Source organism: Chelonia mydas, chromosome 14 (assembly GCF_015237465.2).
Source record: "Chelonia mydas isolate rCheMyd1 chromosome 14, rCheMyd1.pri.v2, whole genome shotgun sequence".
Lineage (NCBI taxonomy): Eukaryota > Metazoa > Chordata > Testudines > Cheloniidae > Chelonia > Chelonia mydas.
The window spans coordinates 36,001,059-36,025,257 of NC_051254.2; the positions used below are offsets into that span (position 1 = coordinate 36,001,059).

General features: G+C 50.1%; 1 pseudogene; it reads left to right on the forward strand.

The window, feature by feature from the left end:
- The first annotated feature begins 5,074 nt into the window (after positions 1–5,074).
- On the forward strand, positions 5,075–24,176 carry LOC119567712 (annotated as a pseudogene).
- Positions 24,177–24,199: the final 23 nt, after the last annotated feature.

Here is a 24,199-nt window from a genome sequence, read left to right on the forward strand (position 1 = left end):
TTGGAGGGGGCCATGGGAGGCTCCAGGAAATAATCGACAGGAATTTAAACCCTGATCAGATTAAACTCTGTGGCCTAATCTACAATGGAACGTGACGAAGAAAGAAATAACGCTGCCTTCATTCTGGGGTTTACATACCCTACCCCTGAGGTTTAAAGACGCTTTCCCCGATCACAAAGGTACGTTCTTTATTTGTGTCCAAATTTAAAATAGAAATGTTACACTCCTAGCAAATGGCGACAGGAATGCCCCCGTCTGTCATAATGCGCTGCCCCTGGACCAGAGCATGAGGAAAGGTAGAGAGGTAGGACAACAACTGGGCTAGGTGAACCCGTCATCACAATTTGCTACTCCTGGGCCAGGAGATGGGGAAAGGTGGAGGATGGGGAAAAGGGGACAGGTAGCACATTGTGCAAGCAGCAGTTTGTAATGTTACACTGGTCAGGAGTGGGGCGGCAGGTAGCCCTCGTGACAAGGGGGATAGTGGATATGAGGGGGAGTTGCCTAGGTGGGTTAATTCAGCCCGACAAATAACCAGAGGAACCTAGGATTACCCAGGAAGTGTGTGGCAGATCCAGGTCTCCTGGGCTAGCACCCTACCCACCGGACCCACCCTTTCACTCTACAGGGATACTTGGGACAAGTAGCTATACACAGGGATTCAAAGATATAACAGATTTAAATCCCCTAGCATCAGGGCATGAGCCAGTGACTAACTGAGGGGGTCAGAGGTGTGAGGAGTAGAGATTTATTAAGGGGGGACTAGTCGGCTTTGACTTGACCACCCCAGGCCCCCCAATGCTGAAGGAAATAAATGATCAACGCATAGGTCATCTTTCCCTCGAAAGCCAGCAGGTTCCAGGTCTGGTGCCTGTCGCTGGAGGACTCTGGGGCAGTTCTAGAGACCAGCCTTCGGTGGGGCTTGGAGTCTCCTCCAGCCCCCTGACGTCTGGGGGAACAAACAGCCAAACTGCGCACGGTACATATTTAAACAGCTCAATAACCGAAACACGGAAAAATGAAAGAACGTTAATAACCTGGCTGAGTACAGTAACTGGTGATTTAAACCACCCCAAATAAATTAACAGCACCTTCTAAGTGCTACATAACACTCCAGGAAGGTGGCGGAACTTGTAGCCAGCAATACCGCCGTAATAGGGCATCCTTAACCTTAAATACTAAGTGATGTGTTTTGGTTCCAGCCCAAGAGCTGATAGAGGGAGGGTCAGATCGCACCCTGATTGAAGTGAATATCGCCATTAGAGCCGTCGGTTCCATGAAGGCAGCCTGCCCAAATGATCATAGAATATCAGGGTTGGAAGGGACCTCTGGAGGTCATCTAGTCCAACCCCCTGCTCAAAGCAGGACCAATCCCAACTAAATCATCCCAGCCAGGGCTTTGTCAAGCCTGACCTTAAAAACTTCTAAAGAACGGGATTCCACCACCTCCCTAGGTAACGCATTCCAGTGTTTCACCACCCTCCTAGTGAAAAAGTTTTTCCTAATATCCAACCTAAACCTCCCCCACTGCAACTTGAGACCGTTACTCCTTGTCCTGTCATCTGCTATCACTGAGAATAGTCTAGATCCATCCTCTTTGGATGGCTGCTGCTGATGGCTGATTAGGTAATCTCCCACGTCACACAGTAAGTTCCAATAAGGCTGGTTGTCGTATGACTGTTCAGTGCAAACATAGGTGAAAACAACAGGATTTCTCAAGGTTCAATGTACAGACCCTAACCTCTGAAATCCCGGCACGCATGATAGCGAGGTTGTCTGACATAGGTACTTGAGCAACGACTTGATAGGCGCTACGCTCGTGAGCTCACATGCACAGGCGCCAATGCTGTCATTTCCAGCAGGGGGCTCGCCCTTGCCCCATGCTGCCTCCTCCCCTGAGCACTCGCCACCCTCGCTCTGCCCTCTCCCTCCCTGTGCACTGTGGAACAGCTGATCATGCAGGCGCTGGGAGGGAGGGGGAGGAGCTGATCCAGCCCCAGAGGGAGCACCCACAGAGTTAGCACCTAGCTCGCATGTAGAGCAGTGGTTATCAAACCATGGGTGGCGACCCAGAACTGAGTCACGGAATGGAAAGGACTGGGTCACGGTGGCTCTGGTCAGCACCGCCAACCGGGCTGTTAAAAGTCCCGTCGGCGGTGCTGCCCGGTGAAGGCAGGCTCGTCCCTCCCTGTTCCGAGACCGCCCTGCGCCCTGGAAGCGACCAGCAGCAGGTCCGGCTCCTCCGTTGGGGGGGGCGCCAGGGGGCTCCATGCACCGCCCTGCCCTGAGCACCGGCTCCGCACTCCCATTGGCTGGTTCCCGGCCAATGGGAGCTGGGGAGGGCAATGCCTGCGGGCAAGAATCGCGCGGAGCCGCTTGCGTACCTCCGCCTTGGAGCTGAACCTGCTGTGGGCTGCTTCTGGGGCGCAGCGCGGTCCAAGGTGCCAGGACAGGCGGGAAGCCTGCCTCCCCACTCCGGCTGTGCTGCTGACCGGGAGCCACCGGAGGTAAGCCTGAGGCACGCCCCAACCCCGTGCCCCAATCCTCTGCCCCAGCCCTAAGCCCCCCCAAATCCGGAGCCCCCTCCTGCACTCCAAACCCTTCATCCCTGGCCCCATCCCAGAGCCTGAACCCCCAGCCCAGAGCCCTGACCCCCCCTGCACCCCAACCCACTGCCCCAGCCCAGAGCCCCCTCCCACATCCTGAACCCCGCATTCCCAGCCCACAGCCCTCACCCCCGCACCTCAACCCTCCCCCAGCCCTGAGCCCCTCCTACATCCCAAACCGCTCATCCCCAGCTCCGTTGGGTCATGGGCATCAACAATTTTCTTCAACTGAGTCGCCAGAAAAAAAGTTTGAAAACCACTGACGTAGAGTAGCGTGTGCAGTCCTGGTCACACCATTTGAAAAAGGCTATTGCAATATTAGAGAGGGTTGAGAGAAGGGCAATGAGAATGATGAAGGGCCTGGAAAGACTCTTTTTGTAAGAAAGATTCAAAAGAATGGGACTGTTTACCTTAGAAAGGAGATGAATAAGAGGGGATAGGATAAAAGGGTATAAAATAATGAATGGGACAGAGAAGACTGGAAACGTCTTTTTTGCCTGTCTCATAAAGCAAGAATAAGATGACAGTCAATGAAATGGAAAGGGATCAAATTCAAAACCCATAAGAAATACTTTTACACAAAACATGTAATTAAACTGTGGAACTCATTTAGTTTTTGTGGCCACTAACTTAGCAAGATTCAAAAAAGGGATGGGATATTGATGATATGAATAACTAGAAACCCCAGAGTTATAATAGTTAAGTTAATGCAAATAAAAATTTTTGGAAGGAATAAATTGGTCAAGGCTTAAAATGATATCTAACTATTAGGGATTAGTAATACTTGTTAGGGGGCTTATTCCTTCACCCACTCACTTCCCTGGTCCTTCTCGCATGAACAGAGAGCAACAATACCCGAAGTCCAAAGGTGCAAACAATTCGATGTTTATTGGGGTGAACTTCCAGCAAGCATGATTCCAGTTTCCTTCCTTAGTATCGTCCTTCCCAGCTCTGACACCACAGAGCCTTACACCTGTGTCCCTGTTCCCATTCCTGCCCTTAGCCAAACATGATTCCAATTTCCCCAGCCCCATTCCCTGTTCCCATTTCCCCCTTTTAGCAAAACATGATTCCAATTTCCTTACCCCCATTCCCTGTTCCCATCTCCCCCACACACCCACGCCCTCTCACCCACACCCTCTCACTTCCTCATTGACTACAGATTATATAGTAAAACTTGAGTTCTGCTTAGCTATACCTTAACGAATCATTTTCCTGAAATTTAACTAACCAATCCTAACATATTGTAACATGATTATGTAACCAATTATATCCCACCACCTTAATTAGTTTACACCCAGCAAAATTAATTATACAGCAGACAGGAACAATCACAGAACCAGACAGAGATTATACAGACAAACAATAGCAAAGTGGGAACTATAATGACAAAACAATACAGAAGTGAGGATTTCACATCCCAGTATTGATAAGTGAGTTCTTGCCAGACAGGATGCTGTTTCCTTTTACATTTTCTAGGCACTTCCCTTTCTCTGGAGGTGATAGGCATTATCAGGACAGGATTGTATTCCTAACAGCCCAATAGCACCTTCTTTCAATGTGACTAGTTTGGAATGTGAGGATGTGACTGGTCGCTTCCTAGCTTATGGCTGCCTCTGCTGCTTAGCCAAAGGCCTTAGCCTAAGCACAGGGCCTCAGACTGTCACAGTAAGAGAAGGCCCTTACACCCGCAGACAGTGATTTTGATTCTCTTTTGTACCTCTATAACTAGCCAAGTGATAAGAATACACCTAAATTCTTAGAGTATAGGCCTTTACAGACAGGCCTGAATATCTATAGCCTAACAACACTCTTATATGGCGTTTTTCCTCAAAGCGCTTTACAAAGGAGGTACAGGAAGGGTCTTGACCTTAAACCTGAATCTGAGCCTGGGTTTATTCTGTGGTGTAGAAATTAAACCCCACCAAATGAGGGTAGACCCATCCCCACCCCTGTATTCACTCACTGTACCCAGCATACCGAACATAGCCGTTGTGTGGATAACTTACCCCATATCTCGATGTCTGTATTCTGACCGGTTAAACTTTTTCCCCCAGTTGGGGAGTTTGCAGATTATTATGTGATCCTTGTTCCACCAGCTCCTAAATCGAATTTTGTACCCCTTGATAATCTGTATCTTATCCCCTGACAACCAGAAACTTCTATGCTTGAACTCTGTACCCTTGCTTATTTCAACATTATCTTAATAAAATTATTAAACCTGTAAAAAAAAAAAGAAAGAAAGAAAGCTGCCAAGCCCGCTCCCAGCATACATCTTTGTGTATGTAATTGCCTATTCATTTCTTTAAGTCGCCTGTTGCTTGCTTGGGGGCTCTGCTGGGGGGTGGGGATGCGTGGCTTCTGGTGTGTTGATGGTTTTTTGTTTGTTTGTTTTTAAATTCCCGCCAGAGAGCGTGATTGGCTCCCGGTTGGGCAATCTGCTTTACAAGGCTGCTTGCTGGGTCTGGCAGGAAAGGAAACTTACCCTGTTAGACTGTCTGCCGGGAGCCATGGCTGCAGCCGTGAATCCTTTGAAGAGCCTCCGAGAGGAAGCTACTTGCTCCATCTGCCTGAGTTTTTTTAAGGATCCAGTGTCTTTAGATTGCGGGCACAGTTTCTGCCAAGCCTGCATCGCCCAGTGCTGGGAGGGACCAGATACAGACACCTGCTGCCCTCAGTGCAGAGAGACCTTTCCCCAGAGGACCCTCAGGCCGAACAGACAACTGGGGAACTTTGTAGAAATCGCCAAGCAGCTGAGTTTCCAAACAGCGGCAGCAGCAGGAGGAGGAGATTTGTGCAAAGCGCACCAGGAGCCTTTCAAACTCTTCTGTAACCAGGACCAAATGCTCATCTGTGTGATCTGCAGGGAGTCCCAGGCTCACCGCGCTCACAGGGTGGTCCCCACAGAGGAGGCTGCCGGGGAGCACAAGGTAGGACACAGCTGGGCCCGGGGCTGGGAGCGGAGCTGCGCCCCCCCGGGCCGGGAGCGGAGCCGCCCTCTCCCCCCCCCCCAGTGCACCCCTATTTCCTGCGCCTGTGTGTGGGTGGCACTCCCCTTCCCCCTGTGGGGCCTGGCCCGGGCCCCACCATGGCCCCCCGAACTTTCCTCTGCACTCCCCTAGGGGGGCACACTCCGCATTTTTTGGACCACTGGTCTAAACAGTCAAGGTGGACAAAGTGCAGGAGAGGGAGCGGAGGTACAGGGAGGCAAAGGCTGGGGATTCACAAAAGTACTTAGGTGCCTAAACCCCAGAGTGAGGTGCATAAATCTGGGGTTTAGGCACCTAAAATACCAGTTTTAGGCTCCACTGCAATCCCCAGAGCTACTGCCAAGCCCTGGAGAAGCCCAAACTCACTCAGTGCCTGTGTGTTCAGGGTACAAGTTCTCTCAGTGCCTTGGTTTCTGCCTCTGGGCATGTGCACAGCTGCCCCTCTAGAGGCTTTTGGCTGCCTATTTCCTGCCAACCCATGAGCTGGGTGAGGACAGGTGTTCGCCTGTCCCTCCCACCTGCAGGGCCTGATCTGCTGGGCACCCTCACAGACAAAGGAATGGGAGGGACAGAGAGGCACGGAAGGGGCAATGACTTGACCAAACTCACAAAACAGCTCAGTAGCAGAACCAGGAATTAAACCCTGGCCTCCCAATGCCCATCCTAGTTCTCTAGCCACTAGACCACACCACCTCTCATCACTCCTGCAACGCACTGCTTTACAATCGCATTATAAACCTCTGAGCACAGCTGAGTTTCGACAGAGCTGGTGCTTGGCGTAGTGCCCAGCTTGAGCATTTCCTATCTAATGACCGCTGGCAGCTTCCTGGAAGCAGCGGTAAGGTAACCTTGTCAGCAGCATTCTCAGTGGGTTCGTTTCCTGCTACTTTCTGAAGCATAAGATGCACTGAAAGATTTCTGCTTTAAAAAAACAAGGTTAATCTGCTTAATTTTTTTCTCAAGGTAAAACCAGGATGACAAATTCCTGTTTTCCCTGGCTTGCTGAAGGCTGGTCACTTTGCTGCTCCTGAAGCAGAGCTGGGAGTCAGGGGAGGCACAGCCCTGCATGGCCCTGCCCACCCACCACCCACAGGTGCCCTCTTTCTTCCTGCCAGTATGCTGCATCTCTTCCCCCCTGGCTGGGCTGGAGTTAGCGGGGGCCTGCCCTGCGGCCCAGGACTGCGGGCCGCTGCGGCCGGTGCTCATGCCACCCGGTGCTCCTGGGGCTGGGGACGCTGAGGGCTGCACTGCCTGGTGCTCTGGGGCGGAGGGGCTGGCTGTCATCGTGGGGGGCTCTGGTGAGGGCCTCAGGCTGAAAGGGCTGGACTGGCAGACAGCCTCCCCGAGCCAGTGATTCTCATCCCGACCATGCATACTTTGGAGTTTTGCTTTGGGTTTATGCGTCCATTTGAACCACAAACTCGATGCAACATTCTAGGGCCCATGAAGCCCAAGTGGACTGGAACCTTAAAAAGCCTGTTGGACAGAGCAATCCCCTCGGGGCAGAATCCGCTGTGCTGTACGCCACTCTAGCTGTAAGGACGAAGTGGGCTGTATTAGTGCCACAATAAGATTAAAGGAAGAAAATGGCTGATTCCCAGGACCACGTTGAGTCTCAGTACTGGAGCACCTCGGAAGTGCTTCTTTTCCCCCATGCCAATATTTATGAACCTTGGGAGTGTGTTGTATTTTTAACCAGGAGTCCCTTTCTCCCAAGTGTTCATTAGGCTCCAGAGTTTAATATACACTTTTTAAAAAAGTGTTTTAAACAACTCTTACCAAAACTCCCTTCCCTGTAAGTTGCTCGGCTTTAACTCTCTGACATCCAGATCTCTTCATATACTGTTCCCTGTCTTTGTATGGGAGCAGGACGCTCTAGTCTACACTGCTGGAAAATGGATACAACTTCAACCCATTGCCCTGCAGCACTTGGAGGATTTGCTGGAGGCAAAGGGCTGTCTGGACCAGGGGCTCTCAAACTGATGGCTGGGACCCCTCAGGGGGTCATGAGGTTATTACCTGGGGGGGTCACGAGCTGTTAGCCTCCACCCCAGACCCTTCTTTGCCTCCAGCATTAATAATTGTGTTAAATATATCAAAAAGTGTTTTTTAATTTATAAGGGGGGTTCGCACTCAGAGGCTTGCTCTGTGAAAGGGGTCACCAGTACAAAAGTTTGAGAACCACTGGTCTAGACAAAGTCCCTAATCCTCTACATCAAGTCTGGTGCCCCCAAGGCCTCTCTGTTCCCTGGCAGCATGACACATACAGCATAGAAGGAAAGCAAGCAGGGCTGAGACTGGAGACTGAGATGCCCAGCTGCCATGAAATGAATGGAGCTGTGTTTTTAAATCCTTTGTGTGGCTCTGCAACACCTCACCTTGGGTGAATTACAGAATAAGATCCTCGGACCACATTTTCAAAAGCACCAAACTTCCCTTTGTTTTTTAAACCTGCTGCCTATTAATTTCCCCTGGTTCCTGGTATGTGAAGGGGTAAATAAACTTCCCTATTCGCTTTCTCTACACTATCCAAGATTTTATAGACCTTTCACATCTCCACCCCAACCCCAGTTGTCTCTTTTCCAAGCTGAACACTCCGTCTTTTTAATCTCTCCACATATGGAGGCTGTTCCATACTCCTAATAATTTTTGTTCCTTTTGCTGTACGTTTTCCTATTCAAATATATCTTGTTTGAAATGGGGCCAATAGAACTACATGATGTATTCAAGATGTACCATGGATTTATATAGTGTCTGTCTTCTTATCTATCACTTTCCTAATGGTTATTAAAATTCTGTTAGCTTTTATGAACAGATGTTTTCAGAGATGACTCCAAAATCTTTCATGAGTGGTAAGAGGTCCTTAGACCCCGTCATTTTATATGTATAGTTGGGATTATGATTTCCAATATGCATTACTTTGCATTTATCAACAGTGAAATTCAGCTGCCACTTTGTTGCCCAGTCACCCATTTTTGTGAGATCCCTTTGTAACTGTCCGCAGTCTGCTTTGACTCCACTACTTTGAGTAATTTTGTATCGTCTGCAGACTTTGCCACCTCACTGTTTACCTCCTGTTCCTGATCATTGATGACTATATTAAACAGCACTGGTCCCAGTATAGATCCTTGGGGGACCCTGGTATTTACCTCTCTCCATTGTGAAAACTGACCATTTATTCCGATCCTTTGTGTCCTATATTTTGACCGGTTACTGATCCATGAGATAAACAGTCATGGGACAAGAGAGAAGGTTAATTTCCTTAAGAGACTTCAGTGTGGGACCTTGTCAAAGGCTTTCTGAAAGTCGAAGTACACTATATCCAGTGGATCATCCTTGTTGACACCCTCAGAATTCTAATAGATTGGTGAGGCAGGATTTTCTTTCACAAGAGCCGTGTTGATTCTTCCCCCAACGAATCATGTTCATCTGTGTCTGACAATTTTGTTCTCTACTATCGTTTCAACCAATTTGCCTGGTGCTGAAGTTAGGCTTTGTCTGCAATACAGCCTATGTCGCCCAAACTTACGTCGCTCAGGGCTGTGAATATTTCACCTTCCTGAGTGACCTATGCATTCATGTGCACAGTGCTATGTCAGCAGGAAAGCTTCTCCCGCCACCATAGCTTCTGCCGCTCGTGGAGGTGGGTTTATTATGCCCCCGTCCGCATAGAGCGTCTCCACCACATGCCCTGCAGCGGCACAGATGTATGGGTACAGCTGCAGCACTGTACTTATCAACAAGCCCTTAGGCTTACTGGCCTGTAATTGACAGGATTACAACGGGAGACGCTGCTGAGAGGGGCTGATGAGGGGAAGAGATTTGAACTGGAATCTCCCACCTCTCAAGAGGCAATTGTGACATTGCCATGAGCACCATCTGTGGGACAGCCTGGGAGGGACATGTAATGTATATACATTGCATCTGTGAGACAGACTCCTCAGCTCCTGAGCCTCCCAAACATTGTTTTTCTTGCCTCAGGAACAAATTCAAACCCGACTGAACACCCTGAAGCAAGAGAGAGAAGAACTTCTGGAGTGGAAACAGGATGGAGAGAAGCAAAGCCAGGAATATCTGGTAGGTTCCCATTGTTATGGTCCAACAGTTGCATCAATCAGAGTTGGTATCTTTCTGTGTGGGGAGAGTGTCAAGCTTGCTCTATACTCAGCAGTGCCTGTCTTAGCTATGGCTACATCTACACGGCACAGCCCTGGGGGCAACCTGTAAGGTATGTGTAGTGACACAGCACAGTGAAAAGCAGGCTGTGTCCATGCTGTGGTGTGTAGCTACAGGGGTGAATGAAAGGCTCCAGCAGGGGGAGGCAGCAGAGCGGCCGGAGCCTTTCCCCACTTCTGGAGCCTTTTCCTGTGGTGGGGAAAGGCTCTGGCACTGGGGAAGCAGCGGGACACTGCAGTGTAGATGGGGGAGGCCCTGCTTGGAGGCGTATAGAGCCCTGTGTGTAGGGTTTATACCCAGAGGGTTCAGGCATATCGTGACTCTACTTGCTTAAGCCATGCCTCGCCATCTACACTGCTATTTATGCCCATGTTAGCAGGGGCATATAGTGTACGTCCTCTACACACCGCTGTAACATCTGTGTAGTACAGATGTACCTCAAATCACTTTTTAAAGTAACGTCTTTATACTGGTGTAAGCCCCTGACCTGCAAACATTTTAAACCTAATTTAATTTGACTCTAGTGTGGTGTGTAGGGTTCACCTTGTCCAGTTAAACTGAGATAAAATGTGCTAACTAGGAGCAAGGTCGAGCTTAGATCAGGGTTAGCTGTGATGTATTAGGTAACCTCAAGCACTTTGCCTCTTGTAGACTCACCCTTTCAGGGTGTGATCCTGTTGGTCTTTGTTGTTCATCCCTCTGGGCTGATTCCTCCACTGGCTTCCAGTTTCAACTCTAAGCACTGATCTTATTCCCCACACATCAGTGGGTCCAAATCGACCTACAAACAGTGATTTGAGGGGAGATTTTTTCAAAGGCACGTATGGTGATTAGGTGCCTAATTCACATTAACAATCAATAGCACTTACAAAACAGCCACTGGGTACCTATCTCTGGAATCCTCCCCCTGAATCTCCATCTATAACCACCAGACACGACTGGTTTCCTCTGGGACAATGTAATTAACAAAATGCCAGATGAAACATGTAAGAGCTGGAGAAAATGCATTTTGCACAGTATATGTTGTAACTGGTGTTTTGTGCGGGTAACCAGCAGAACTTTCCTTCCGTCTTCTCCACAACTCTCTGCCAATGTATTTCTGATTCTGAGTCAGACACCCCCCCCCCCTCCCAACCTTTCTGCTATTGGAACAATCTAGATGATCAGCAGAATACTAAGCCACTCAGACCTGAAGACTCATCATTCTTGAGGTATCGGGTGACATTTTCAAAAGTGCTTAAGTGATTTTGGAGCCTAAGGTTTACAATTTTGCAAGTGGTTAAGGGCCAGATTCTCACAGGTATTTAGGGGCTTAAAATGCAGAGAGAGGCCTAGTGAGATTTTTCAAAAGCAACTAAGTAGCACCTGACGTCCTCTGTAGTCAAGGCGTCTTAGGCACCTAAGTGATATTGAAAATCCCTCTAGAGGCTTATATGCCTCTTTAGACACCTAAATATCTTTTAAAAGCCGCTCCTTATACCTTTTTTTAAATGGGTTTCAGCTCCTAAATGATTTTGCTGTTTCTGAAAATTTACCCTCAGTTCTATTTTCAAAAGTCACTTTCAAGGAAACTTCGGCTCCTCAGCACCAAAAGTCACTTTGAAAATGGGAACTGGAGGCGTAAGTCCCCAAGACACTTGGGAACGTGTTGTTCATTCAGGCCAGCTGAGACTATCAGGCATGTTCTCCTGAAATCTCAACCGTGTGTTTGTAGCAGGGTGAAATGAAAAGAGGGCTCTAAGAACTGTTCCCAGACTCTCCCCATGGCCCTGATAGGCTGTCCAACTTTCTCATTTGTGAGAACTGAACGCCGGAACCTGCCCCGTCCCATGCTCCACCTTTTCTCTCGTGGCTGCGCCCCCCACTCCCAGGGCCGGTGGAAGGATCTTTTGTTCCCTAGGCGAAACTTCCATCTTGCACCCCTCCTCCGCCCTGAGGCGCCCCCCCGTGGCAGCTCCCTGCCGCCCCTCCCCCACCCGGATGTGCGGGCCCCCCAGCAGCAGCTCCCCGCCACCCCATCTCCCCTCAGGGAGTCGTGCGGCAGCTCCCCCCTCCCCTCGGCCCGGGGAGCCATGCGGCAGCTCCCCGCCCCAGCTCACCTCTGCTCCGCCTTCTCCCTGAGCACGCTGCCGCCGTTCCACTTCTCCCGCCTCCCAGGCTTGCGGTGCCAATCAGCTGTTTGGAGCCGCTAGCCTGGGAGGGAGAGCGGCATCGTGGGGCGGTGCTCAGGGGAGGAGGCGGAGCAGAGGTGAGCTATGGCGGGGAGCGGTTCCCCTGCGCGGCGCTATACCCCCCCACCCCCCGTTACTTGCTGCAGGCGGCCCTCCCCGCACCCCCCGCCCCAGCTCACCTCCGCTCCCCCGCCTCCCCGGAGCGCGCTTTTGGCCGCGCCCAACCACTTGGTGCCCTAGGCGACCGCCTAGTTTGCCTAGTGGTTGCCCCGGCCCTGCCTGCTCCTCTTTCCCCCTCTCACTGTCGCTTGCTGCTCTCTCCACCTCCCTCCCCCTGCCAGCTGAGCAGGGCTCTAGCAGTGTGGTGGAGGTGCCTGGGGCAGGGCGGGGGAGGGATAGAGGGGTGATTGGGGCAGGACAGGGGAGCTGCCCGTACTTCTCTCCCCCCAGAGCCATCCCTGGGTGCTCCTCCAGGCTCCCAGCAGCAGCCGCTGTTCTTCCCACCCCCTGGTGGTAGAAGCCAGTTACTGTGGGTAACCCGACTTCTAACGTCCAGTCAGCAGTGCTGACCGGACACTGCCAGGTTCCCTTTTTGACTGGACTTTCTGGTTGTAAACTGGACATGTGGCAACCCAAGTCCCTGACCTGTCCTTTCCCTGTTTGTCTCTTCATTACAGGGAAAGATAGAAGCTGAGAGGCAGAAGATTGTGTCTGAATTTGAGCAACTGCGGCAGTTGTTGGAGGAACAAGAGCAACTCCTGCTGGCCCAGCTGGAAGAGTTGGACAAGGAAATTGTGAAGATACAGGATGAAAATGTCACCAAACTGTCTGAGGAGATTTCCCGTCTCAGTGACCTGATCAGTGAGATAGAAGAGAAGTGTCAGCAGCCAACAAGTGAATTCCTGCAGGTGAGACAGTTAGAGACACCCAGATCCCTGCCCAGGGAAGGGAGAGATTCTGATTGATTAGCTTTGGAGTTTATTAAGTTCTTGGAGAGCTCCCACTCCACAATGGAGACTGTCAGTGTGTCCTTTAGCAAAGCGAGGGAAAACAAAATGTGACATTTCTAATATTTCCAGTGTGGAAACAGCTTTGCTGTTTTAAAGCAGACATCTCAGGCCTTTTTGATACATCCTATATAAGCCCCTTCGTTTTCAGTTTAAATCAATTTTTACCAAAAAATTTCTGGGTTTTACAAAAAAGTATTATTCAGGTTTTTCTGATTTTCATCCTACTTTTGTATCATTCAAATATATATAAAAAACTTGTTTTATTAAGAAAATACAATACATTGCATGAGATCTCTGTATTCCGATAATACATTAGTCTGTGTGTATATGCAAAGCTGCCTGCTGAAGTAAGAAGGTATTGTTCTAGAAGATACACACAATAAACCAACAGGCATGCATGCAAGCTCTGAAGTGCGTGTGCATCTGAACCTACTGATAAATCTCATGCCCACCACGTACACATTTCAAACTGTTAGTGGACAATGGGTTAAAGATTTGACGCACTAAAATGGAAAAAAATGAAAATCTGTATCAGAATACATTTCAGAACACAAAGAAGTATTCAAAAGGGTTAAAGAAACAAAAACAGGAGAAAAGGATGAAGTTGAGTATATGCGCTGCAAATGGTGTGGCCCAATTATCGAATGTGAATATTTATAGGCTAATCGTTCTAAGCAAAGCTTTTGATACGGTCTCCCACAGCATTCTTGCCAGCAAGTTAAAGAAGTATGGGCTGGATGAATGGACTATAAGGTGGATAGAAAGCTGACTAGATTGTCGGGCTCAACAGGTAGTGATCGATGGCTCCATGTCTAGTTGGCAGCCAGTATCAAGCGGAGTGCTCCAAGGGTCGGTCCTGGGCCGGTTTTGTTCAATATCTTCATTAATGATCTGGTGGATGGCGGGGACTGCACCCTCAGCAATTGCACCTGCAGATGACACTAAACTGGGAGGAGAAGTAGATACACTGGAGGGTAGGGATAGGATACAGAGGGACCTAGACAAATTAGAGGATTGGGCCAAAAGAAATCTGATGAGGTTCAACAAAGACAAGTGCAGAGTCCTGCACTTAGGACGGAAGAATCCCATGCACTTCTACAGACTAGGGACCGAATGGCTTGACAGCAGTTCTGCAGAAAAGGACCTAGGGGTTACAGTGGACGAGAAGCTGGATATGAGTCAACAGTGTGCCCTTGTTGCCAAAAAGTCGAACTGCATTTTGGGCTGTATAAGTAGGGGCATTGGCAGCAGATTGAGGGACGTGATCATTCCCATCTATTCGGCATTGGTAAGACCTCATCTGGAGTACTGTGTCCAGTTTTGGGCCCCCCACTACAAGAAGGATGTGGAAAAATTGGAAAGAGTCCAGCGGAGGGCAACAAAAATGATTAGGGGGCTGGAGCACATGACTTACGAGGAGAGGCTGAGGGAACTGGGATTGTTTAGTCTGCAGAAGAGAAGACTGAGGGGGGATTTGATAGCTGCTTTCAACTACCTGAAAGGGGGTTCCAAAGAGGTTGGATCTAGACTGTTCTCAGTGGTACCAGATGCCAGAACAAGGAGTAATGCTCTCAAGTTGCAGTGGGGGAAGTTTAGGTTGGAGATTAGGAAAAAAAATTTCACTAGGAGGGTGGTGAAGCACTGGAATGGGTTACCTAGGGAGGTGGTGGAATCTCCTTCCTTAGAGGTTTTTAGGGTCAGGCTTGACAAAGCCCTGGCTGGGATGATTTAGTTGGGGATTGGTCCTGCTTTGAGCAGGGGATTGGACTAGATGACCTCCTGAGGTCCCTTCGAACCCTGATATTCTATGATTCTACACCAGTAAACTGTTCGTTCAAATGAAACGTTTTATTTGGGGATTACAGATATATTGTTTTCTTAAACTCAGGCGAGGGGCATTGTGCTTTGAGTTCTGTTTTAGTTCTGCAGAAAACCACAGGGATGAATGGAATTCAGAGCATTAATCTACTGAATACTTTTTCTGCCTGTCTTTCCATCCACCAAAACAAATCCCGATATTTACCCAGAAAACTTAATAGTTTTCTGCACTGATTTTCACCTGTTTTTATTGTGGTAATAAACACTGATAAAATCCCAGGAAAAATTAACTAAAATAAAAACTGAAAATGAAGGGCCCTAATGATATGAAAGCAATAAAGGCACAACTCCACTTTCTAGGAAGTGGGAGATTAGGAAAGCAAAGTTCTTTGCAGGGCCTGTTAAGAAATGGGAATGAATCCAGCTTCCAGAATTGCTGAGCAGAATTGCATACATGGAGCTTTTAGATTGAGAAAGGCAAACGCTCTGGACACAGCAGTTGCATGTGGCAGTCAGGGATTCATGCGTCTGATCAGTCTGTTTGAGCAAATGCCATTGGCACAGGCAAAATAGAATTTAGAAGGAGAAAACCCACAATCATGGTGTGTGCTTAGGGGTCCCATTCCATCGAAATCTGTGAATGGACTTTTGAAGTTGCTAACTGCAGGGAACTGGATCTCAAGCTCAACTAGGGATGGCAAAGCAAGTCCCCTGTAGAGCAGGAGTGATCCCCATCTTGTGGCACGTGGGACTGAACTCTCTTTCTCTTTTCTAGGACATCAAAAGCACCTGGAGCAGGTACGTGACTCCTTCCCACTCCCCCTCACGCGTCGTGATGCTAGAAGGGGATTGTCCCCCCAGGGTCAGATTTTGCAGGGCATTTAAACACCTGAGACGTAGCTAGGCACTTGGTGGGGTTTTCCAAAGCAGCTAAGCGAGTTAGGCACCTCCCATTGTGATCAGTGGCAGTTGGGAGCCTGACTTGGTTAGGTGCTTTTGAAAATCCCAGGAGGCACCTTTAAAAATCAAGCCTTAAGTGACTTGCCCGAGGTCATGCAGGGAGGCTGTGGCAGAGCAGGGAGTGGAACATAGGTTTCCAGAGTCCTACAGCAACCCCTTAACCACTGGAGCATCCTTTCCCATGAGATTAGGCCCTTCTCTCTGAGGGGCAGCCTGGGGACCCCTTACTCTCTTTAACTGCCATTGGAGGATCTAGGCATTTAAAAACTCCAGTGAGGAGATGAATTGTCTCACCAGTGGGAGTTAGAGGCTCTCATTGAGCCCACAAGAGAGCAGCCTCTGGTAGCTCATTCTCCAGAAAGAAAAGATTTAGGGTGTTTCCCCCCTCCCCTCCAGGTGTGAGAAGGTGAAGTTCGAGAAACTAATGGCTGTGCCACAGGATGTGAGCGAGAGAGTTGGCGTCTCCTCCCAAAGAAATGTTTGTCTACAGGAGGCTCTGAAGAAATTCAAAGGTAACTTAACAGATATTTGGGCTCATGATATGGTGATGGCACATCGAGATGTGCCTCTGACTGTGGAAGGAGATGGACTCTGGCCTATTAGTTCTCAGCTCGTCACAGCTAGACGTCTTTGGGTGGGATGGGGAGGGCTCAGGGCTGATGCCAGTTCGCCAGGCCTCCACTTGGATTGTCTCAGACCCAACCATGGGTGTCAAAATTGGCCACTCAGAATTTCGGAGACACACAATCACCAGATGTTTTAGAAAATGTTGAATTTAACCTCCATGGCTGGGATTTTCCAAGGGACCTAAGGGATTTAGGCCCCATCTCTCTCTGACTGTCAATGGGAGTTGGCCACCACGTGGCCTCAGCCTTTTGAAAATCGCCAGAATCTGTACCTCAAGTTCCTCCATCTTGAAAAAGGAGGAAATAATGGCCAACCTACCTTGTTGTGCTAATTAGTGAATGCCGCCGAGTGCTTTGAGATCGTTGGAGTAAGGCAGGAGATGGAGAGGTGCAAGATATATTTTGGACGATGATTTCACTTTAGTTTGGTATCACTGGAAAGGTCTCCCCATTCCAATCTGCCTCTCGTTCTGTGGTCTTTTCCTTTGGGCTCTCTCTCAGAATTACAGCACGGTTCCATGTCGTGCTGCGACAGCCGTGTCAGCCCCAGGATATTAGACAGGGTGGGGAGGTCGTAGCTTTTATTGGACCAACTCCTGTTGGGGAGAGACAAACTTTTGAGCTACACGGACCTGAAGAAGAGCTCTGAGTAAGCTCCAAAGCTTGTCTCTCTCAATCACGGTTAGATTAATTAGCGGTAGGAATGTCACCAGAGTCAGACAACATGAAATCACCTCTCTTCCAATCCTTCCTTTCTCTTGAGACCCGGCCCTATGAACTGAGCTCAAATGCAGAGAGAAAGGGTATGGGCTAGATTCACAAAAGGACTTGGGGTGGGCGGGGGTCTACTTGCCATTTTAGGCACCTAAATCCCAGAATCAGACCACACTGGAATTCACAAAGACCCCCACTCAGCTGCAACCAAACCTTGTAGGTGCCTAAAATCACTCATCACTTCTATTTTTGCGGTAAAAGTCCCCTAGGCACCTATGTTTCCGCTTCTGTGCGTGCACTCTGCAGTTCCAGTCCAGCTGCCAAGACACCTAAGCCCCAGAGAGATACACAAAATGGGGAAAGAAAGGGGTTCCTCCTTCTAACTCACCTACAGGGCCCCAATCTGAGATGCCTGCTCTGAGCACACTTACTGACTCAGGCCTTATATGCGAACTTACCCAAAAGAACCAGGCTCTAGGGAAAGAGGAGCTCCCTTATAATGTATAGCTCTGTGATTAGGGTACTGACCTGGGATGTGGGAGATCCCCAGTTCAAATTCTCTGTCCCCCCGAGGGGAAGAAGGGATTCCAACAGGGGTCTGATATAGGCCGCTCTGTTGCCCCTTTTGAATCTGATCCACTGTGGATAAATAATTGAGCAGAGGAACAGGCTTCTGGGTCTCCCACGTCCCAAGAGCATGCTCTAACCACCTGGGACGTTCTCATGATTTCTCTCTGCCTCTGGCCCAATGTATTATTGATTATCCCCAGTGGAACCTCTCCCACAGGAGAGCATATGGGCACCCCGCATCAGACAATCCTGCAGCCCAGAGATTAGGGCGCTCCTTGAGAGGTGGTAGATCCCATTTCAAATCCCTGCTCCCTCTGTGGCACAGGCTTGACTTGAACCAGGGGTCTCCCAAAGGCCAGCTGAGTGCTCTAACCACGGGGCTAAAAGTTATGAGCGAGGTGGGTTTCCTTCCCCCGCCAGGCTTCTTACCAAAAAATGGCACAGGTGCTGGTCATCAAGAGAGGGCTCGCAGCTGAGAATCCCACCCCGAGGGAGGCGCCTACAGTGCTGCCCAGATTCGGTCGCCGAACTCCCTGAGAGGGCCGGGGCTTAGCACCCCCCACACCTTGGCATTTCCCACTGGCTGGCGTAAGCAGGGAGTCGCCTAGCATGCTGGCTTTTATGAAGCTCACTCCAAGGCACATCTCTCTCCCCATTCATGGTGCAGATTGCCTGGGTGTCTGACTCTGGCTTTGTAAATCACAGTGACTTTCTAAAAAGAAAAGGAGTCCTTGTGGCACCTTAGAGACTAACCAATTTATTTGAGCATGAGCTTTCGTGAGCTACAGCTCACTTCATCGGATGCATACTGTGGAAGCTGCAGAAGACATTATATACACGGGTTGGGTGTTGTGATGCTAAGCATCGCTTGCCTAAGTTTCGTTGTGAATCCAGCCCCGTTTTCATGAGGCTATTTTCCCACAAGAAAGGGGGAAATCACCTCTCCTCTGATCTTTTCTTCCTCCTAGAGACCCTGCCCTATCAACTGAACTTTCTGATCTCAAAGGCAGAGAAAGAGGGTAAGTTTTTATAAGGATATTTTCCTACAACAATATTAATTAAAATCTCCAGATTAATTTTTTAGAAGACACTTCTGAATTCAAACAAGAGAGGTTTCCACCAATACAGAGCCATGGACTCCAAGGTTAGAAGGAACCATTACATCATAACGGCCAGACTGGGTCAGACCAAAGGTCCATCTAGCCCAGTATTCTGTCTTCCGACGGTGGCCAATGCCAGGTGCCCCAGAGGGAATGAACAGAACAGGGAATCATCCAGCCCATCTCCCATTCCCATTTAGTGATGTATGAACGTGCACATACTATTTACAATTGGAAAGTAGGGTACATTTTTTAGGTCCAATAATCAGCCTTTAGGGCACACTCAGGTCACATTTTTCTGCTTCTCTCGGCAATTATAAGGACTAGAAATTTGCTCTATTTTTATTTTTTATATGAAAGACAAGCTTCACTGCTGGAAAACGTCATTAACGCAGAGTGCAGGTTGACCATCAGTGCCTTGTACTCTCCCAGAACGTGAAAGGAACCCATATTTCAACCTCTGAAAACTGGGAAATAAAGAGTTAAGGAAGCGTCTCCCACCAGTTCCTGTGCTATACTTCCCTCTCACCCTAGCGTCAGGAGCATGGACTCACGTGCTGGGCTCCATCCATCCCCAGCTGTGGAAGGTCCCTTGGTGGGAGACCATGCTAAGGCCAGCACTGAACCAGGCAGAGAATCAGGACTGCAGCGGCAGTCAAAAAAGCAAACAGAATGTTGGGAATCGTTAGGAAAGGAATAGATAATAAGACAGAAAATATCATATTGCCTGTATATAAATCCCTGGTATGCCCACATCTTGAATACTGCGTGCAGATGTGGTTGCCCCATCTCAAGAAAGATATATTGGAAAACGTTCAGAAAAGGGCAACAAAAACTATTAGGGGTATGGAACAGCTGCCATATGAGGAGAGATTAATGAGATTGGGACTTTTCAGCTTGGAAAAGGGACGACTAAGGGGGGATATGATAGAGGTCTATAAAATCATGACGAGTGTGGAGAAAGTAAATAAAGAAGTGTTGTTTACTTCTTCTCATAACATAAAAACTAGGGGTCACCAAATGAAATTTCAGAGTAGCAGCCATGTTAGTCTGTATCCGCAAAAAGAAAAGGAGTACTTTTGGCACCTTAGAGACTAACAAATTTATTTGAGCATAAGCTACAGGTCACTTTGAGCTGTAGATCACAAAAACTTATGCTCAAATAAATTTGTTAGTCTCTAAGGTGCCACAAGTACTCCTTTTCTTTTTTCAAATGAAATTAATAGGCGACAGGTTTAAAACAAACAAAAGGAAGTATTTCTTCACACAACACACAGTCAACCTGTGGAACTCCTTGCCAGAAGATGTTGTGAAGGCCAAGACTATAACAGGGTTCAAAAAAGAACTAGATAAATTCATGAAGGATCAGTCCATGAATGGCTATTAGCCAGGATAGGCAGGGAGGGTGTCCCTAGCCTCTGTTTGCCAGAAGCTGGAAATGGGCAACAGGGGTTGGATCACTGGATGATCACCTGTTCTGTTCATTCCCTCTGAAGCACCTGGCATTGGCCACTGTTGGAAGACAGGATACTAATAGCCATTGATGGATAAATTCATGGAAGATAGGTTCATCAGTTCAAGGAGTATTATCTCTCCCTGGGGGTTGGTGCTCCCTGTGGTACTGGGAATTGTCCCTTTAAGTGGTTTGGCTTCCCAGACAGGAAGGAGGAGCATAGCAGAAGCTCTGTGATACAGAACCCTGGATAAAGAGGGTTTCATTCAAACATCATGCTCCCAGCAGGATTACTGAACACCACACTTGCAACCATGTTGTGTCCCCGTCCTTGTCCCATGAGCACCACTGCAGGCTGGGGAAGGGGTTCTCTTCTGATCTCATAGTTACCTATCTGGCCCCCCACAACAGCATCTGAATACCTGGCATCTTTTATGCCCATTTGACAAAAAGGGAAGCTGGACTGCAGAGAGAGGAAGGGACATGCCTGAGGTCACACAGCATGTCAGCAGCAGAGAGGAATAGAGCCCAGGAGTCCTGGCTTCTAACCTCTAGACCATGCTCCCTCCCCAAAATGAGTGTAGTGCATTGGATGACTGTTACACATCCCTTGGGTGTGGACATTTAGTGCCACCGAGAAGTCGAATTCCCAGTGCACCAGAGAGCCCAGTGTCTCTCCAGCAGGGCTGCTTGCTACTTTCTCCTGGTCCAAGCGGGTGGAGGGGTTCTCACCCCATGTGCTGTACTCTTGGGCTGGGGACTTTCCACCAGGAGATGGGGGAGGAATAGGGCAGCATGGAAATGCATGAAAAGCTGAAGCTGGTGTCCCTGTTAACGTCCTCTGCCTGGTGCCTGCTGCCTCCCCTGCTCTGTTCTGTTGCTGGATGTGGAGCACCCCCAGCAAGGGTGAGGGAGCGGGGGAGGAGACTGAGATCCCCTCTGCTGCGGATCCACAGGATTCGTGCTACAACCCCCACTTTGGAACAGTCTCTGGGAGGAGCCCCTTCGATGGGCCAGACCCCCACCATCAGCCCCCTCTTACTCCAGGGTAAGCCACGTGGCTTCACCCACGCCTTAGGCTGGACCTCTGGGCCTTCAGCTCTCCTGCCTCACAACATGAGCTGTGGCTCAGTGTGTCCAGCTGAGACAGACCCCTGCGGGAGCCCTCTGTGATCTTAGGGAGCAAGCACGCTCTGCAAGCACCTGCAGTGACACTCAGCCACCGCTGTCACTGTCAAGCCCCTGGGGTTATTAGTCCCCTGCTCTGCACCACAGCACAGGAAGACCTTGGTTAGCTCAGAGAAATGAAGGTTACAGTATAGTCCATTCTGGGGAGCCGGTGCCCAGCCCCGCAGTGCAAATCCTGTGGTTCAAGCTCTGTCTCCCTGTCCATCTGATCTGCTTTCTCAGACTCCCAGGTGTGCCCCCCACCATAGGTGCCGATTCTGTAGGTGCTCCGGGGCTGGAGCACCCATGGGAAAAAAATAGTGGGTGCTCAGCACCCACCGGCAGCCCCGTGGATCAGATCCTCCCCCTCCTCCCCTCCCACCCGCTGGTGGCCCTGCCAATCAGCTCCTTCCCCTCCCTCCCAGTGCCTCCTACCCACCGCGATCAACTGTTCGGGCAGGGGGAGGAGCAGGGCAGGAAGAGGCGGGGTAGGGTGGAGACTTGGGGGAAAGGGTGGAGTGAGGGTGGGGCCTGGGGCAGAGCGAGGGTCAAGCACCCCCCAGGAAGTCAGCTCCTCTGCCCCCTACTGCTTCCTGCAGCCAACACGTAACTTCCGCTTCACCCCTCCCCCACCTCTAGTCCCTTGTTCCCGAGCCGGGGCGATGCAGCTCAGCCACAGAGGCGGGGAAGGCCGTAGGTCTCCGGGTTGCTGATCGTTATGTTTCTATGTCCGGGCAATTGGATTTGCCATTGTCTGCTGAGGACCTCAGGCCCCAGATAGTGACGTGGGCAGCTTAGCCTGCCCTGAGAGCAACACCCCATTTCACCCACTGGGTAAAACGCTGCATATTGGGAAACTGAGGCACATATAGGCTTCATTAAAAAAAAATCCCAGTGTCTCACACCCTCCTAACAATACCTCCTTGTTGCCTGGCGGGAACGATGGGGAATTTCCTGCTCAGCTTCAGCCAACAGGCAGCTCCCCAGGACTGACACTCTGGCCCACCCCAGCCAGCCCGGGGCTACTGGGGAGCTGAGAAATGGTCCTAGCCTCCCCCAGGGCTGAGCTCTGCCTGTAAGGGTCTGTCTGCACTGCAGAGTGAACCTGGGGCTCAGCACCCAGGTTAGCCTGGGCTGGGTGCAAGGAGCCATGCTGCTGAGCCTGACCTCACTTACTGGGTCCTCACAGGTGCTGCTGAGGCTCTAGGACTCTGGGAGCACATCCCCTGGCTGATGAGCTATTCTGAGTTTCTTTCCCAGTGATTCGTGGGGTACCCGGTCTGTCTTTCACGGGGGAATTGGGGAAGGCACTGGAGGGCTATTTTCCCTCAGGTCAAGCTGGCAGTGGCGTTAGGGGAGGCTTTTCACCTTCCTCTGCAGCATGTGGATGCGGGTGACGTGCCAGGATTATGTGGGGGTATCTCACCAAATCATTTCCCTGCATTGCGGGGCCTCGGGCACTGGTGACCCTCGTGCCTCCTCTTCTCTGCCTGTGGCACATCATAGCACGGTCGGCTGTAGGCTGTCATGCTTTGGGCTAATGTTGGTTGCTGGGTTAGGTGGGTGCTGGGTGGGGTTGGTGGCCTGTGATATACGGGGGTCAGATTAGATGACGTGGTGGTCCCTTCTGGCCTCAGACTCTTTGACTCTCAGCACTGGAGTGGTTTAGCCTGCACAGAGGTGCCGACTTCCCCAGTTCCCAGGGGGTGCTTGACCCTTGCTCTGCCCCAGGCCCCACCCCCACTCCACCCCTTCCCCCAAGCCCCCACCCGCCCCATCTTCCTGCCCCGCTCCATTCTGCCCCCTTCCCCTGCCTCTTTCTGCCCCCCCCCTCCATCCCCCAGAACCTCCTGCCCACTGCTGAACAATGGATCCGTGGCAGGAGGAAGGCGCTGGGAGGGAGGGGGAGGAGCTGATCGGGGTGGGAGGTGCTTTGGGTAGAGGGGGAGGAGCTAATCGGAAGGACCTGCCGGTGTGCTGGGCACCACTATTTTTTTTCTGTGGGTGCTTCAGCCCCGGAGCACCCACGGAGTCTATGCCTATGCTGGGTGGAAAGCAGCCCTGAACTCAGATGAGGTGTTTATGCATCTGGACAGGAAGGGCATTAGAGTTAGCAGCCGAGTAAGCGCCTGGGTTAACTCTGCAGTGAGGACAGACCTTAACACTCCTCCTGTCTCTCTCTCCCCTCGTGCAGTGCAGGCCACTCCGGATCCAGACCTGGAATTCCTGTTCCGTCATGTCCACAGATGAGAGTGTGATACAGAAATACCAAGACACGGGATATGTAGTGACACAGAACAGGTTTTACCCTGCTGCCTGTGTGCTGGGCTATAAGGGCTTCACCTCAGGGAGATGTTACTGGCAAGTGGAGGTGGGGAACAAACGTAATTGGGTTTTGGGCATTGCCAAAGAGTCTGTGATCGTGAGGGAGCGAAAAGCCGTAACCAGAGGAGGGGATCTGGGCTTTGCAGAGTACAGGGAATGGGTACTCGGCCCTCACCTCCCCTGAGACTCCTCTGGCCCTACCTCGTAGCCCCAGTAACATTGGGGTTTATCTGGATTATGAAGGGGAGAAAGTTACATTTTATTACGTTACATCTTCTGGCAGAGAGCCGATCTTTACTTTCACATCTTCTTTCACTGGGAAGATCATCCCCTTCTTTGGGAGCCGGCGTGTAGAATTCAGAGTAGGAACAGATATGGTCACTGGTAGGCATATCATTAACCTGTGACAGAGGAGCAGGATCACTCAATATGAGATATCTAAAGTAGAGCAAAGACATAGGTAATATATAAATTACAGCTATCACACTTTGCCATTCTAATCACAGTCTTGCC